The following is a 12546-nucleotide window of genomic DNA, read 5'->3' on the forward strand; positions in this document are numbered from 1 at the left end:
ATTTTCGTTCCTTTCGCAACTTCAGGAGCGGTCCTGCTTCAACCTCTGCAACCGCAAAGCAAGAGGGTAACGCTTCACAGCCCAAGGCAACCTGGAAACCTTTGCAGGGCTGGAACAAGGGTAAACAGGCCAAAAAGCCTGCGGCTACTACTAAGACAACATGAAGGGGTAGCCCCCGATCCGGGACCGGATCTGGTAGGGGGCAGACTCTCTCTCTTTGCTCAGGCTTGGGCAAGAGATGTTCCCGATCCCTGGGCATTAGAGATCGTTGCTCAGGGATATCTTCTAGAATTCAAGGACTCTCCTCCAAGGGGAAGGTTCCACATTTCTCGTCTGTCTACAGACCAGACAAAGAAAGAGACGTTCTTACGCTGTGTAGAAGATCTACTCAAGATGGGAGTGATATATCCAGTTCCAATTACAGAACAAGGACTGGGTTTTTACTCAAACCTGTTTGTGGTTCCCAAAAAGGAAGGAACTTTCAGGCCAATCCTGGATCTAAGAATTCTAAACAAATTCCTCAGAGTTCCATCATTCAAAATCGAGACCATTCAGACAATCTTACCAATGATCCAGGAAGGTCAATTTATGACTACCGTGGATCTAAAGGATGCGTACCTTCATATTCCTATCCACAAAGATCACCATCAGTTCCTAAGGTTCGCCTTTCTGGACAAGCATTACCAGTTTGTGGCCCTTCCCTTCGGGTTGGCCACCGCTCCCAGAATTTTCACAAAAGTGCTAGGGTCCCTTCTAGCGGTACTAAGACCGCGGGGCATTGCAGTAGCACCTTATCTGGACGACATCTTAATACAGGCATCGTCTTTTCCCAGAGCCAAGGCTCATACAGAGATTGTTCTGGCCTTTCTAAGGTCTCACGGGTGGAAGGTGAACACCGAAAAAAGTTCTCTGTCCCCGCTCACAAGGGTTCCCTTCCTGGGAACATTAATAGACTCGGTAGAAATGAAAATATTTCTGACGGAGGTCAGAAGGTTAAAGCTTTTAACTACTTGCCGAGCTCTTCATTCCATTCCTCGGCCATCTGTAGCTCAGTGCATGGAGGTAATCGGATTAATGGTAGCAGCAATGGATGTAGTCCCTTTTGCTTGAATTCATCTCAGGCCACTGCAATTGTGCATGCTCAAACAGTGGAATGGGGATTATGCAGATTTGTCTCCTCAAATCCAACTGGACCAGAAAACCAGAGATTCTCTTCTCTGGTGGTTGTCTCAGGATCACCTGTCTCAGGGAATGTGCTTCCGCAGACCGGAGTGGATCATTGTAACGACCGACGCCAGTCTGTTAGGCTGGGGCACGGTCTGGGGCTCCCTGAAAGCTCAGGGCCTATGGTCTCGGGAAGAGTCTCTTCTCCCGATAAACATTTTGGAACTGAGAGCGATATTCAACACGCTCCAGGCATGGCCTCAGCTAGCGGCGGCCAAATTAATCAGATTTCAGTCGGACAACATCACGACTGTAGCATACATCAATCATCAGGGAGGAACAAAGAGTTCCTTAGCGATGAAGGAAGTAACCAAAATAATCAGGTGGGCGGAGGATCACTCTTGCCATCTATCTGCAATTCACATCCCAGGAGTAGACAACTGCGAAGCGGATTTCCTAAGTTGTCAGACTTTTCACCCGGGGGAGTGGGAACTCCACCCGGAGATTTTTGCTCAGCTGACCCAGCTATGGGGTATTCCAGAGTTGGATCTGATGGCGTCCCATCAGAACACCAAACTTCCTCTTTACGGATCCAGGTCCAGGGACCCCAAGGCAGCATTGATAGATGCTCTAGTAGCGCCTTGGTCCTTCAGTCTAGCTTATGTCTTTCCACCGTTTCCCCTTCTCCCTCGGCTGGTAGCCAGAATCAAACAGGAGAAGGCCTCGGTAATTCTAATAGCGCCTGCGTGGCCACGCAGGACTTGGTATGCAGACCTAGTGGACATGTCATCTGTCCCACCATGGACACTGCCAACGAGGCAGGATCTTCTAATACAGGGTCCATTCAAGCATCCAAATCTAGTTTCTCTGCAGCTGACTGCTTGGAGATTGAACGCTTAATTCTATCCAAGCGTGGGTTCTCTGAATCAGTCATAGATACTCTGATCCAAGCTAGAAAGCCTGTCACCAGGAAAATTTACCATAAGATATGGCGGAAATATCCTTTTTGGTGTGAATCCAAGGGTTACTCGTGGAGTAAGATTAGGATTCCAAGGATATTGTCTTTTCTCCAAGAAGGATTGGAGAAAGGTTTGTCAGCTAGTTCCTTAAAGGGACAGATATCCGCTCTGTCTATCCTTTTACACAAGCGTCTGGCAGAAGTACCAGACGTTCAAGCGTTTGCACAGGCTTTAGTCAGAATCAAGCCTGTCTATAGACCTGTGGCTCCTCCATGGAGTCTAAATTTAGTTCTTTCAGTTCTTCAAGGGGTTCCGTTTGAACCTTTACATTCCATAGATATTAAGTTATTATCTTGGAAAGTTTTGTTTTTGGTAGCTATATCTTCTGCACGAAGAGTTTCAGAATTGTCTGCTTTGCAGTGTAATTCACCCTATCTGGTGTTCCATGCAGATAAGGTAGTTTTGCGTACCAAACCTGGTTTTCTTCCTAAAGTTGTTTCTAATAAGAACATTAACCAGGAAATCATTGTTCCTTCCCTGTGTCCTAATCCAGTTTCTAAGAAGGAACGGCTTTTACACAATCTTGATGTGGTTCGTGCTTTGAAATTCTATTTACAAGCAACCAAGGATTTCAGACAAACATCATCTTTGTTTGTTGTCTATTCCGGTAAGAGGAGAGGTCAGAAAGCGACAGCTACCTCTCTTTCCTTCTGGTTGAAAAGCATCATCCGATTGGCTTATGAGACTGCTGGGCAGCAGCCTCCTGAACGAATTACAGCTCATTCCACCAGAGCTGTGGCTTCCACTTGGGCTTTCAAGAATGAGGCTTCTGTTGAACAGATTTGTAAGGCAGCGACTTGGTCTTCACTGCATACTTTTGCCAAATTTTACAAATTCGATACTTTTGCTTCTTCGGAGGCTATTTTTGGGAGAAAGGTTTTGCAAGCAGTGGTGCCTTCCGTTTAGGTTACCTGTCTTGTTCCCTCCCTTCATCCGTGTCCTAAAGCTTTGGTATTGGTATCCCACAAGTAAGGATGAATCCGTGGACTGGATACACCTTGCAAGAGAAAACAGAATTTATGCTTATCTGATAAATTACTTTCTCTTGCGGTGTATCCAGTCCACGGCCCGCCCTGGCAATTAAGTCAGGTTAAAATTTATTGTTTAAACTACAGTCACCACTGCACCCTATGGTTTCTCCTTTTTCTCCTAACCGTCGGTCGAATGACTGGAGGGCAGAGCCAGTGGGGGAGCTATATGGACAGCTCTGCTGTGTGCTCTCTTTGCCACTTCCTGTAGGGAATGAGAATATCCCACAAGTAAGGATGAATCCGTGGACTGGTATACACCGCAAGAGAAAGTAATTTATCAGGTAAGCATAAATTCTGTTTTCTTTAGGGCAATGCCTTACAAAAGGCCCTTTTAAGGGCTATTGGTAGTCTATTATAGATTAGGTTTCTTTTATTTTGGGGTGTTTTTTTTTTTAAATGGGTATTAGAATAGGAATAATTGTTATTATTTTGGATAATTTGTTTGTTATTTTGTGTATTTTTTTTTTTCATTTTGGGTGGGTTTTTATTTTTAGAATAGCCATTTTTTATTTTTAATGGGCAGCAAAAGAGCTGAATGCCCTTTTAAGGGCAATGCCCATACAAATGCCATTTTCAGGGCAATGGGTAGATTAGGTTTTACTTTATTTTTATTTTGTAGGTTTGGGGGGGTTGGGGTTTGTATACTGTTAAGGGGTTTTTGTTTTTCTTTTGTAGAAAAAGAGCTGATTTATTTAGGGCAATGCTTTACAAAAGGCCCTTTTAAGGGCCCACAAAAGGCTCTTTTAAGGGCCCTTGGTTGTTTATTATAGATTAGGGTTTTTTTTTGGGGTGTTTTTTTTAACCCCTTAATGACCACAGCACTTTTCCATTTTCTGTCCGTTTGGGACCAAGGCTATTTTTACATTTTGCGGTGTTTGTGTTTAGCTGTAATTTTCCTCTTACTCATTTACTGTACCCACACATATTATATACCGTTTTTCTCGCCATTAAATGAACTTTCAAAAGATACCATTATTTTCATCATATCTTATAATTTGCTATAAAAAAAATACTAAATATATGGAAAAAAATTGAAAAAAACACATTTTTTTCTAACTTTGACCCCTAAAATCTGTTACACATCTACAACCACCAAAAAATTGTTTCTAAATTTTGTCCTGAGTTTAGAAATACCCAATATTTACATGTTCTTTGCTTTTTTTGCAAGTTATAGGGCAATAAATACAAGTAGCACTTTGCTATTTCCAAACCACTTTTTTTCAGAATTAGCGCTAGTTACATTGGGACACTGATATCTTTCAGGAATCCCTGAATATCCCTTGATATTTATATATATTTTTTTAGAAGACATCCCAAAGTATTGATCTAGGCCCATTTTGGTATATTTCATGCCACCATTTCACCGCCAAATAGGATCAAATAAAAAAAAAATATTCATTTTTTCTCAAATTGTTTCACAAACTTTAGGTTTCTCACTGAAATTATTTACAAACAACTTATGCAATTATGGCATAAATGGTTGTAAATGCTTCTCTGGGATCCCCTTTGTTCATAAATAGCAGACATATATGGCTTCGGCTTTGCTTTTTGGTAATTAGAAGGCCGCTAAATGCCACTGCGCACCACAGGTGTATTATGCCCAGCAGTGAAGGGGTTAATTAGGAAGCATGTAGGGAGCTTCTAGCGTTAATTTTAACTTTAGTGTAGTGTAGTAGACAACACCAAGTATTAATCTAGGCCCATTTTGGTATATTTCATGCCACTATTTCACCGCCAAATGCGATCAAATTTAAAAAAACTTTACATTTTTCACAATTTTAGGTTTCTCACTGAAATTATTTACAAACAGCTTGTGCAATTATGGCACAAATGGTTGTAAATGCTTCTCTGGGATCCTCTTTCTTCAGAAATAGCAGACATATATGGCTTTGGCGTTGCTTTATGGTAATTAGAAGACGCTAAATGCCGCTGCGCACCACACGTGTATTATGCCCAGCAGTGAAGGGGTTAATTAGAGAGCTTGTAGGGTTAATTTTAGCTTTAGTGTAGTGTAGTAGACAACCCAAAGTATTGGTCTAGGCCCATTTTGGTATATTTCATGCCACCATTTCACCGCCAAAAGCGATCAAATAAATAAAATTGTTCACTTTTTAACAAACTTTTTCACAAACTTTAGGTTTCTCACTGAAATTATTTACAAACAGCTTGTGCAATTATGGCACAAATGGTTGTAAATGCTTCTCTGGGATCCCCTTTGTTCAGAAATAGCAAACATATATGGCTTTGGCGTTGCGTTTTGCTAATTAGAAGGCCGCTAAATGCCGCTGCGCATCACATGTGTATTATGGCTAGCAGTGAAGGGGTTAATTAGGTAGTTTGTAGGGAGCTTGCAGGGTTAATTTTAGCTTTAGTGTAGAGATCAGCCTCCCACCTGACACATCACACCCCCTGATCCCTCCCAAACAGCTTCCTTCTCTCCCCCACCCCACAATTGTCCCCGCCATCTTAAGTACTGGCAGAAAGTTTGCCAGTACTAAAATAAAAGGTATCTTTGTTTTTATTATTTTTGTTAGCATATTCACATATATATTCTCATATATTCTCATATATTTACAGCTCTCTAACCCTCCCCCTCTGTCTTATTGGGGGCCATCTTGGGTACTGGCAGCTGTCTGCCAGTACCCAGTTTGCAGAATTTTTTTTTTTATTATTATTTCCCCCCCCCCCTGTTTTTTTTCTGTAGTGTAGCTTCCCCCCCACAGACCAACCCAACACCCCCTGATTTATCATTTGTTAATTTTTTTTAACTCCCCCCCTTTTTTCCCCACTATTCACTTAAAATTTTCTGTAGTGTAGCGATTCCCACCCGCTCCCTCCCAGAGCACGCACTCGCCTCCCCATGCACGTGCGCGATCCCGCCCCCCTCCACATCACAAGGCCCATCGATGGCCGCCACTTGCCTCCCACCCACCAACGATACCGGCCATCGATGTCCGGTGCATCGGATGGCTAAAAAAGGTTATTGCAGGATGCCTCGATATCGAGGCATCACTGCAATAACTAGAAAGCAGCTGGAAGCGAGCATGATCGCTTCCAGCTGCTTTCCAGACCGAGGACGTGCAGGGTACATCCTCAGGCGTTAACTGTATTTTTTTTTAGGACATACCCTGCACATCCTCGGTCATTAAGGGGTTAAAAAAGGGTATTAGAAAAGGAATAATTTTTATTGTTTTGGATCATTTTGTTTGTTACTTTTTGAAATGGTAGGTTTTATAATTTTTTGTAATTTTAGTGTTTTTTATTTTTGTAATGTTAAGTTTTAGTGTAAGGCAGCTTAGGTTTTATTTCACAGGTAAGTTTGTATTTATTTTAACTAGGTAGTTAGTAAATAGTTAATAACTATTTACTAACTAGTCTACCTAGTTAAAATAAATACAAATGTACCTGTGAAATAAAAATAAAACCTAAGCTAGATACAATATAACTATTAGTTATATTGTAGCTAGTTTAGGTTTTATTTCACAGGAAAGTTTGTATTTAGTTTTAAATAGGTATTATTTAGTTAATAATTGTAACTTTAATTTAGCCCTATTTTAATTATGTTAAAGTTAGGGGGTGTTAGGGTTAGGTTTAGGGTTATGTTTAGGGTTTAATAGTTTAATTTAGGTTGTTGCGATGTGGGGGGGGGGGGCTAGCGGTTTAGGGGTTAATAGGTTTATTTAGTGGTAGTGATGTGGGAGACCAGAGGTTTAGGGGTTAATAACTTTATTTAGTGGCGGCGATGTCTGGGAGCGGTGGAAAAGGGGTTAATAGATTTATTATAGTGTGGGTGATGGGGTGTGGGGGAATAGGGGTTAATAACTTTAGTATAGTGGCGGCAATGTCGGGGAGCGGTGGAATAGGGGTTAATAAATTTTATTAGTGGCAGCATTGTCGGGAGCGGCAGATTAGGGATTAATAAGTTTAATATAGTGTTTGCGATGCGGGAGGGCCTTGGTTTAGGGGTTAATAGGTAGTTTATGGGTGTTAGTGTACTTTGTCACACTTTAGTTATGAGTTTTGTGTAACAGTTTTGCTGCGTAAAACTCACAACTACTGCTCTCAGATGGCGGTACGGATCTTGTCGTTATAGGGTGTAACGCAAGCTTTTTAGCCTCACCGCAAAACTTGTAATGGCTGCGCTATGGAAGTCCCATGAAAAAACGTAATTTTTACGAGTGCGGGACTGACGTTGCGTTACTGTTTTAACGCTGAAATTACCATTTTTTTCAGCGTTAAAAGACGAACGCACAACTCGTAATCTACCTGTTTGTAAAGTGTGTATTGGACAGATATGCAGTGGAAGCTTTTCTGATTCACATGTGGGTTCTATGGATAATTTCCAATTCTTTGATTCTGCCTCTGAAGGGCAAATTCCTGACTCTCCCATGACATTTGACACTGAAACTATTTCTAATTTTCTTAAAGGAATTAAGGTTTTTCTGAGAACTGAAAGGGACAGTTTACTCAAAAAAATTCTCTCCTTTAATTTGTTCCCAATGATCCACTTTAGCTGCTGGAGTGTATTAAATTGTTTACAAGTAGCTCCTTTACCCTTATATTGGCATTTGAAATTGTTAATTTAGCATGTGGTATCCCCACCTATTCTGAAAGTTTGTGGCCGCGCGTACCAGCTATAGATAAGCTTTGTAAACACAGCCAGCAGAAGAAATTACACTCCCAGTGTGATAAAGCAGAGATAAGGTAATAAAATGTTGATTTTCCATTGTTCTCTCAAAGTATTGGTGATTGTTTTAAGGACAGATATAAGATAAAGAAGCAGGTATATGTGCACAATGTGATAAAGTAATGAGATCAGATTATACCTACAAGCTCAACCTATTTTATTAGGCTGTGGCTTCAAAACACAAAATCAGAGCTTTAATATACAGAAATACACCTTAAAAAGCTAATTTTCATACATGTTTTACTCTGCAGTTGGTAAAAAAAGCAATTGTAAACACATTAAGGGAAAAACTATTTTACAGTATACTGTCCCTTGAAGATGAATTGCCTTCTGGTTGCATCTGATTGGTTTAGTTCAAGTTCTGCATCTTATCAGTTACGCAGGATAAAACAAAGCGCTAAGCCTAAAGGTTACCACTCGCCACTCCTAGTCCACCTCCCTAAAAATGGACACAGTTAACAATGCATAAGTAAAAATGAAAGAGAGGGCGCTAGATAGCTTGAGGTAACCAACACATTTATTCTATAAACATCTAGTCAAATATCAAGATATTAAAAATTAAAAAGGTAGGCAAATATTTAAATAAGCAAGGGACGTCTACCTGGTTATATGGTAATATAATGATAGATTTTACATATAGTTAAAAAACATTCCAAAAAACAAAATGATAAGGAATAATGAAAATATAATGAAAAATATAAAATGAAGAGTAAAAAGTAAAAATTAAAAAATTAAAAATAGCTAAAATACCACCTTAATAAATAGAGACCACTTTGAGTGGGTAACGGTAATATATATAATAAACAAATGTACTTCTCCAACTATAGAGATAAAACATCAAGTCCGTGTAGACAAATGAAAGCAACAATTTCGAAAGTTACTGTGGCCACATGTAACAGAGTAACGGCGGAAGACTGAAAGAAACAAATTGTAGCAAGTATCAAATCTTCTTGGAATTAAACGTTGTTGCTTTAAATGAACAGAACAGTCTTGGTACAGAATATTAAACAGCCCGCCGGAACCCTATAGTGACAGGTCGGCAACTGTATACACCACTACTCACCTTCAGGGGAAGTCAGAATGACGGCACTCACCCCATTTGACAAAAAAGCAGCTTGTTTGTATGTATTCAAACTCTCAATCCTACCGGATCACAGATCATTCTGACTTCCCCTGAAGGTGAGTAGTGGTGTATACATTTGCCGACCTGTCACTATAGGGTTCCGGCTGGCTGTTTAATATTCTGTACCAAGACTGTTCTGTTCATTTAAAGCAACAACGTTTAATTCCAAGAAGATTTGATACTTGCTACAATTTGTTTCTTTCAGTCTTTCGCCGTTACTCTGTTACATGTGGCCACAGTAACTTTCAAAATTGTTGCTTTCATTTGTCTACACGGACTTGATGTTTTATCTCTATAGTTGGAGAAGTACATTTGTTTATTATATATATTACCGTTACCCACTCAAAGTGGTCTCTATTTATTAAGGTTGTATTTTGGCTATTTTTTATTTTTTTATTTTTACTTTTTACTCTTCATTTTATATTTTTCATTATATTTTCATTATTCCTTATCATTTTGTTTTTTGGAATGTTTTTTAACTATATGTAAAATCTATCATTATATTACCATATAACCAGGGAGATATCCCTTGCTTATTTAAATATTTATCTACCTTTTTAATTTTTAATATCTTGATATTTGACTAGATGTTTATAGAATAAATGTGTTGGTTACCTCAAGCTATCTAGCGCCCTCTCTTTCATTTTACTTATGCATTGTTAACTGTGTCCATTTTTAGGGAGGTGGACTAGGAGTGGCGAGTGGTAATCTTAGCACTTTGTTTTATCCTGCGTAACTGATAAGATGCAGAACTTGAACTAAACCCCCCCCCCACACACACACACACATATACACACACCCATGCAGACTCACACATACACAAACCCACACATACACAGACCCACAAACACACAGACCCACACATACCTATACATACACAGACCCCCCCCCCACACACACACACACTCACAGACCCACATACACACAGACCCACACATACCTATACATACACAGACCCTCCCCCCCCCCCCCACGCACACACACACCCACACCCACATACACACAGACCCACACATACCTATACGTACACAGACCCCACACACACACACACAGACCCACACATACCTATACATACACAGACCCACCCCCCCCACAAACACACACACACACACACACAAGTTGTAGCATGGCAGTATTTTAAACAAAGCAAGCTATACTGTCCCTCACTTAGATAGGGACACAAAATAAAACTCACTATAAGTAGGGTGACCATATTGCCACTTTAAAAAGGGACACCTATGAAAAATACATATGTCAGGGCTGTTTTAAGAAATGTTTTGTATAAGAACCCTGACATATGTATTTTTATATGTGTCCCTTTTTAAAGCGGCAATATGGTCACCCTACTATAAGGCAACTGTGCTTGGATCATACCTTGCTCAACCCCATTGCTTGCCCTCCTCTGCTGCTGCTCCTGACCGTCCCTGCTGCTGCTCCTGACCGTCTCTGCTGCTGCTCCTGACCGTCTCTGCTGCTGCTCCTGACCGTCTCTGCTGCTGCCTGCTTAGACTCAGTTTGCCCCACAGTCTCACTGAGAGTTACACTACACTCCCCCAGTGAAGTCCTGGGTCCCCTTGTCACTGCCAAACACAAGCTCTGGGCAAAATAATCACAATTTTGGTGTGCTGCACACTCAGGGGCTTATATAGAGGAGTGGGCCTAGAGCTGCAGCTCCTGGCGCCCCCGGAATTATGTCAATCAACCCACAGCTCTCAGTTATGGGGAGTAAATGGAGGGTCGCATTGTAACCGGTTTGTGGGCCGGTACTTTAAGACCCCTGCTTTACAACCTATGTATTTAAATATTTTCTCTAAACTTGGAAAGCAACTTGGAGTACCTGTGAAAATTTTTAAGAACTTTTTATTGGAAAAACATTCATACACAGTTTGCTTCTCCACCTAAGATTGATGCTGCAATTACTAGATTATTATAAATCGTAACCTTTAAACATTGTGAGACCTTTTGAGATATGTATTTTACAATTTGTCCCTATAGCTATTCAGTACTGCAGTCTAAGTACTAATGTACTCAAAGCAGAACTAAGAACTATTTGCAACCTGTGTACTATTCATTGTTAGATAATATAATGTTTTAAGCACAATTACAAACAGGTAAAATGTGTTTCAGCTGCTTTTTAGTAGAAACTTTATTTTCTTTTTTCAAGGCTCTTGTTAATGTCTGTCAGTATTTATTGTTACCTTTGTTTCTCTGCATAGATCAATCTGTTAAGGTGCTGCACCTTTTTTTCCTTGGCCTTTATTTTAAACCCATGTGCTTTTTAATCACCTGTCTTTTATTAGCTAGGGAGCATTTAGGCGACACACCCTGACTGATTCTCTTCTTTTTTACACTTGACTAAAAAAAAATAAAAAATAGAAATGTAGGGAGTCAGAATGACATTTCTACCCTTATTACTACTCAATGCAGTAGGATTGCATAGTTAACAAGTGCATAATAAAAATACAATGATTTAACACTTACTTCAAATAAGCAGTAGATTTTTTTCTGACAAATTTATTTTTTCTCTCATTTTCCGCCCCCCTGTATCATGTGACAGACATCAGCCAATCACAGACTAGTATACGTATACCCAGTGAGCTTGTACATATGCTCAGTAGGATCTTGTTCCCCAGAAAGAGTGCATATACAGAGATTGTACAAAAATGTGATAATGGAAGTAAATTGGAAAGTGTCTTAAAACTGCATGTTCTATCTGAATCACAGGGCCGCCATCAGGGGATGAAAGGGTTGACTCCCGTCAGGGGCTCACTGGGCCAGGGGGCCCCATGAGGCAAGCTTTTTTTAATTTTTTCTTACATTTTGGTAGCCACCACCAGAGGGCGCTACAGCAGAGTGCTATTGAATGGGGGAAATGTCATAAGGAGTAAAGCTTTAGCATTTGAGAGGATTTCTGAGTGTGCACTAAACCACTATGCACAGTGACAGACAGCCTTAGCACTTCAGTTTGTACACTATGTGCCTGAGTCAGACGGCAGATCACTTTCATTTGCAGAGGAGTTAGGACTTACTTAGTAAATGTTTTTTATTTCTTTGCGCAATTTCGGATTGTAACTTCAGTGTGGTAGTTGTATGGTGGGGCCAGGGGTCCATAAAAACATTTTTTTAGCAATATGCAGCAGTGTATTTATGATTATTTGACAATGCTGTAGAAATTCTATATTTAAAACCATGCAGAAAATTTCCTTCTCAATACACAAATCGTAGGTGCCCTTTTGGCAGATATGATTTTTATATATATATATATATATATATATATATATATATATATATATATATATATATATATATATATATATATATATATATATATATATATTAATTAATTACTGTACAGTTTACTGCCCCTTTATGTAAGGACTTTCCACATGCCAGGAGGCATTTTATCTAAGATTTTTACATCTGCATAAAATGGTATACTCTCAGGCTAAGATTGCTCAGTGTTTGAAATGAGACAGGTTAACTTAATACTGTTCAGTTTACACTACAGCTGACTTAATTTTG

The sequence above is a fragment of the Bombina bombina genome, chromosome 2 (assembly GCF_027579735.1).
Source record: "Bombina bombina isolate aBomBom1 chromosome 2, aBomBom1.pri, whole genome shotgun sequence".
Lineage (NCBI taxonomy): Eukaryota > Metazoa > Chordata > Amphibia > Anura > Bombinatoridae > Bombina > Bombina bombina.